Source organism: Quercus lobata, chromosome 5, assembly GCF_001633185.2.
Source record: "Quercus lobata isolate SW786 chromosome 5, ValleyOak3.0 Primary Assembly, whole genome shotgun sequence".
NCBI lineage: Eukaryota > Viridiplantae > Streptophyta > Magnoliopsida > Fagales > Fagaceae > Quercus > Quercus lobata.
Window position 1 is genome coordinate 27,702,965 of NC_044908.1, and position 6,256 is coordinate 27,709,220.

Here is a 6,256-nt window from a genome sequence, read left to right on the forward strand (position 1 = left end):
ATATGGAGCCAATGAGTTGAGATTCATTTAGTCTAAAATATTTTTATGAAAACAAAGTCAAATAGATAATAACAACTGTATAAAGATAAAAATGTTAGACAAACTTAACAAAATAAAATGATCATAGACTCGTAGCTACCCATATTGGCAATAGATATTCATAATGAACAATCATGTAACATTCAAAATTTGAAAACTTGTAGAATAAAATTGTAAAACTTTATGTATTTTTTTTTAATAACTTGATATATTCAAGTTCTCTTTTTATTAAAATTTTGTAATGACCCCCCTAAACAAAATTCCTAGAGCCGCCACTGGGAAAGTGGTCATATTCTTGAACTCTGCTTGGTTGGTCTCCCCCTTATTTGCCAGTACATTGGCACACCCATTAGCTTCACAGTCAGGCCGAGGACAAATGGTCCATTCTCGCTCCAGTAGCATCCTGCAATCATAAACCAAAACAGATAGAACACACACACACACACACACACACACACAAACACAAAAGCACCCCCTCTTCTCGCTCTGATTCATACCCGAGCTTTTGCAGCACCTCTTGGATCTTTGAAACCCGACTCTTCAGACCACTAACCCACTCTATGGCTTTCTTATACTTAACTTTGGATCTAGCCAGCACTTCTTTCAACCGAGCTTGAAAATTGCCGGTGTCGGGTTCTTCTTTGTTTTGGTGGGTTTGGAGCTCGGTCTCTAAGGAGGAGAGTTGAGCGCAGCGAGAGAGGACAGCCCTAACGATGTCGTAAAATTCAGTGCAATCTCGTTGAAGCCAATCCAAGGTTTAAAAGTCCTGTTTGTCGATGCCACCATCGTTTCCTCGTCCCCAAACCACAATGAAAGCTCTGAAACTATCAGCTTCTTCAATGACTCTGCTGTCTTCATGCGTCACCAGAGTGAGTTGGTTGAGATTGCTATTGGTAGAGGATTTTTTTGGAAACTTCCGGAGTAGTGAGAGTGGGCCCATATCTTCTCCGGACATGTCATCGGTGGTGGGCCCCACTGCCACTGTAATGACGTCGTCGTTGTTGTTGTTAGTCTCCTCTTCCATCTCTTCCCTAATGGATCTTGTCATTGTCATGTCATCATCCCCCTCTTCATCTTCCTCTTCTTGTTTCTATTTCTTTCTCTTGTAAATATTTAATTTTTTCTTGTACGAGAGGAAGGGGCAGGGGCAGGGGTGAACCTAGGATTTCAAGTTAAGGGGGGTTGAAGTAAAAAAAAAAAAAAAAAAAAAAAAAAACCCAAATAGGCATTCATATAGTATTAACTCAATCAAGATAAATACACAAAATCATTGTTTCTTAATACATTAAGATACAATCATCTACCAACAACGACAAAAAAACACAAAATAATATTGTTTTATAAGAGCATTAGTTGTGGCAAAAAAAAAAAAAAAAAATCACAAACCAAAACTTACTTTTACTACTTTAATATAGCATTTGAAAGGTCTCATATAGTAGTTTTTTTTTGTAATTTTATGTTCTAAATACTAAATATTTAGCATTTAAAACATCTGATGCTAGTATTCTAATATTGAGTTGACTAGGATATTTTATTTTCATTTTAAAGTTTTGTTTTTGTTAAGTTTTTGAGTTTGGTAGTTGCTAGTTGGGCTAGGCTAAATTAAAGTGAGGGGGCCTAAGTTTTTGGAAGAGGGAGAAGAACCTCTAGAAAAAAAAAATATAACCAATAATTTTTTCTTCACCCCCCCCCCCTGCGGGTTTGTCCCTGGGCAGGGGATATAGTTTTGGTAATGGTCTTGGTATTGGATTTGAACCTCGCTGCTTGTAGGAGTGGTGGAGGCTTATATAGACACCCACCCGCTCTCAGGCGAACCATTGCTCCTCTGCTAGGAGAGTATTCTTTTGAGCTCTTTTTTCTCTTAATAATAATCAAGTATTGATTTGATTTATGAGGTAAGCGGAACGATCACATAGTTGTTATATGTTTTCCCAATAAACTCTAGACAAAATAATAATAATAATAATATATGACATGTAGGTAAAAAAATGAACTCTTACATTAAAAAAATGGTGTGCTTTTGAGTTAAAAACTCATTCACTCCTCTTGCGTTTGTTTCTCAATAAAAATGATAATTGTCTTACTGTTGTAAAATAAGAGATAATATATAAAACTAGTACTCTAATACTGGGCTGACTAGGATTAGTTTATATTATTTTATTTTAAAGGTTTTTTTTTTGGTTAAGTTTTTGAGTTTGATAGTTGTTAGTTGGGCTAGGCTAATTAAAAGGGAGGGGGTCTAAGTTTTTGGAAGAGGGAGACACAACTCTTGAAAAAAAAAATGTAACCAATAAAAAAATTTTACTTTTTTTTATTTGGGCTAGAGGGGCCCAAAATTTTTTTTTTTGGGCTACGCTGGGCCCCCCCTTGGGTCCGTCCCTAGGTAGGGGATTTGGTTATGGTTATGGTTTTGGTAATGGTAATGGTATTGGTATTGGATTTGAACATCGTTGCTTGTAGGAGTGGTGGAGGCTTATATAGACCCTCACCTACTTTCAGACTACCCATTGCTCCACCGTCAGAAGAGTTGTCTTTTGAGCTATTTTTCTCTTAATAATAATCAAGTATTGATTTGATTTATGAGGTAAGCGGAATGATCACACAGTTGTTATACGTTTTCCTAAGAAAATTTAGACATAATAATAATAATAATAATAATAATAATAATTTTGGGCTTTGAGGCTGGTGTGAAAATTTGTGAATCCCTTCATCCCTGGCCTTCTTTCTTTCTGTCTATTTTTTTACATTTTTGTGCTGTGGCCCAAGATGACTTGAGTCCAACAATAAATAGACCTGGTATTCACTTGGAAATAACTTATTTAATTTTTTTTTTCTTTTTGTGACAAAAAAGACCTGACATTTTGAGGAAAAACCATAGAGTGAGACTCGCAAATAGTTAATTGAACCTGACTTTTTGACCAAAATGTTAGAGTGGGGATGAGCAACAATACCTAGCTGGTTAAGCAATAAGTTAACCAAACCAAAAGCAAAAGAAAAAAGAAAAAGGTAAAAAAGCTTCTTTCTTGTGGGACTCACAAAAAAATAAACAAAAACAAAAAGATCCCTTATATCAGCTTATAATTGTGTCAAAATGCACACCAAATCAAGTCAAATATTAAAAAGTTCAGAACTTAATCATTTTATTTTATTTTATTTTAAATATGAGATGGGTTTGGGCTCATATTAATAATTTATTTGTTGGGATTTGTATCTAAACACATTCTTTAATTAATAAAAATGTTTTATTTTATGTGAATTCTATGAACATTAGACATCATTCATTTGTTGAATAGTCTATGAGATGATTGTATGTGATTTAAGTATGGAATGTGATTTGCCTATAGAAGATATAAATTTCAATTAATTATAAACTCATAAATCTTAGTTTGTAGTGTGCGATGAAATTGGACATTTCATCTTTTTAGTTTATGACATATCAATCATGATGATTGTCTTAATCATAGAAGTGAAGATTTCTAATTGATATATTGGTGAGTATTTGGAATACATTAAATCTGACCACTATATATCAATGTTCTATAACTACTATCACTTGAACAAATAATTTCATGAGAGGCGTACAATAATAATTTAGGAAAAGGTTGAGACTTTGTAAATTGTAATTAAAAAAAAAGAAAAAAGGATTGAAATACAATTTGGTTCTTAGGAGTTTACAGAGGTTAGTATTTTTGACAATTATTTTCGTTCTTAAAGTTTTAGTTTGGTCCCCAAGTTTACAGACACAGCCAATTTAATCCTTTTGTCAGTTGCCATTACAATTTTGCATCAAGTTCCTATAATGAACCCATTTTTAGTATTAAATTTAGGTTTTCTTTCCCTTTTCAATTTTTTCAATCTTTCTCTCTTCTCTCCTTTGGCACAACCACCTCTTTTCTTTTGGTCGCTACCACCACTCCTTTATCTGATGAAGAGCCAATTTAATTTAATGGGTTTAAGTTTGAAATTTACTATCGAAGGGTGTGTGTACGAGTTATTCTACTATAGATTTGGTTATCTCCTCTTGCTTTTTTTTTTTTTTTTTTTTGGTGAAGGGTGTTTGTTTCAGGGTTTGATTGTAGTTGTTTTGTTGGTAATTTTGATGAGCAATTTGGTTTATAATGTAAGGAGACAAAATTGGCCTTTGCCCTTTTTAAAAAAACAATCCAGCATTTTGCCCAATTTCCCAAACTAATTAGGAAAATGCCCCTCTTTTGAAACTTGACTTTCTCAAAATCGAGTTTAAAAAAAAAAAAAAAAAATTCTGGAGGACTATAGTGACGTTTTAAGGACCTATAGTGGCGTTTTATAACTCGATCTTCATGAACTTGAGTTCAATGCAAGTTTTTCCTTGTTTTTTACCTATAACTCGAGTTCATGGAGCTCGAGTTACAAAACGCCACTATAGACTCATTAAAACGTCACTATAGGCTCCTTAAAACGCCACTATAGGACTTAAACTCGATTTTGAGAAAGTCGAGTTTTAAAAAATGGGCATTTTCCTAATTAATTTGGGAAAGGGGGCAAAATGCTGGATTGTTTTTTTAAAAAGGACAAAGGCCAATTTTTTCCTAATGTAAGGTATTGAGAATCTAAGATATGAAATTTGGATGTAGGAGAGAATGTCTAATATATTCTCAATTGTCTATTTATTGTTTAGGAGTAGATCTATCATGCTCCAAACTCAGCTGTATGAGTCAATGACTTGAGAAAAGTTGCACATCAATTGTCTATTTATTGTATAGAAGTAGATGAGATCTATCATGCTCCAAACTCAAACTGTTTGAGTCAATCACTTGACAAAAGCAGCGTGCAAGACCGTATTAAAGGATTGTGTTTGTTTTACACAATGTTTATTTATTACTTGAATACGTGACTTTAAATGACATTTATAAGTCAGAGTTACACACATTGTCTAGAACAAGTTTTTACCTTACTAAAAAGAGTCATAATTATCTCCAAAAATTAATGGAGTAAATAATAGCTAATAAAATACCATTAACATTTTTTTCAAAAAAAAAAAAAAAATACCATTAACATTTCTAAGAATAATTCTATAATAAAAAAAGAAAAAAAAAAAATATATATATATATATATACATTGACATGATCCATAGTATGTACCATAGTAAAGAATAATAAAGAAAAGTCCGTGGATTTAGAGTTGCATTGGATAATGTCAATAAGTTTTACATGAGATAGCAAATTAGAATAGAGTTTTTCAATTTGTATACTTCAATTCTACTGTGCTCATTTGTTTTCCTTGGAATTGGTAGTTAAGCCGTCACAGTGGTTTTTTCTTTGGAATAATTTTTCCATCGGTTTTCTCAGCGTCACCATATTGCGCATGCTTTTGGTTCTAGTGTTATTCCTATTAGCAGAATATTGTGTTTGATTGCTTTAATCAAAGGCCTTACATAATTGGACTAATTAACTGGACATAATTGGCACAATCGGAGTCTTTGCCTCTCTTCTTGTTTAATAAATAAAAATTAATGGAGTAAATAATAGCTAATAAAATACCCTTAACATTTCCAAGAATAATTCTATAATTAAAAAAGAAAAAAGAAAAAAGAAAAAAAAAAATATATATATATATATATACATTGATAGGATCTACAGTATGTATCATAGTAAATAATAATAAAGAAAAGTCCGTGGATTCAGAGTTGCATTGGATAATGTCAATAAGTTTTAAATGAGATAGCAAATTAGAATAGAGTTTTTCAATTTGTAAACTTCAATTCTACTGTGCTAATTTGTTTTCCTTGGAATTGGTAGTTAAGCTGTCGCAGTGGTTTTTCCTTTGGAATAATTTTTCCATCTGTTTTCTCAACGTCACCATATTGCGCATGCTTTTGGTTCTGGTGTTATTCCTATTACCACAATATTTTGTTTGATTGCTTTAACCAAAGGCCTTACATAATTGGACTAAATAATTAACTAGACATAATTGGCACAATCGGAGTCTCTGCCTCTCTTCTTGTTTAATAAATAAAAATTAATGGAGTAAATAATAGCTAATAAAATAACATTAACATTTCCAAGAATAATTCTATAATAAAAAAAGAAATATATATATATATATATATATACATTGACATGATCCACAGTATGTACCATAGTAAAGAATAATAAAGAAAAGTCTGTCAGAGTTGCATTGGATAATGTCAATAAGTTTTACATGAGATAGCAAATTTGAATAGAGTTTTTCAATTTG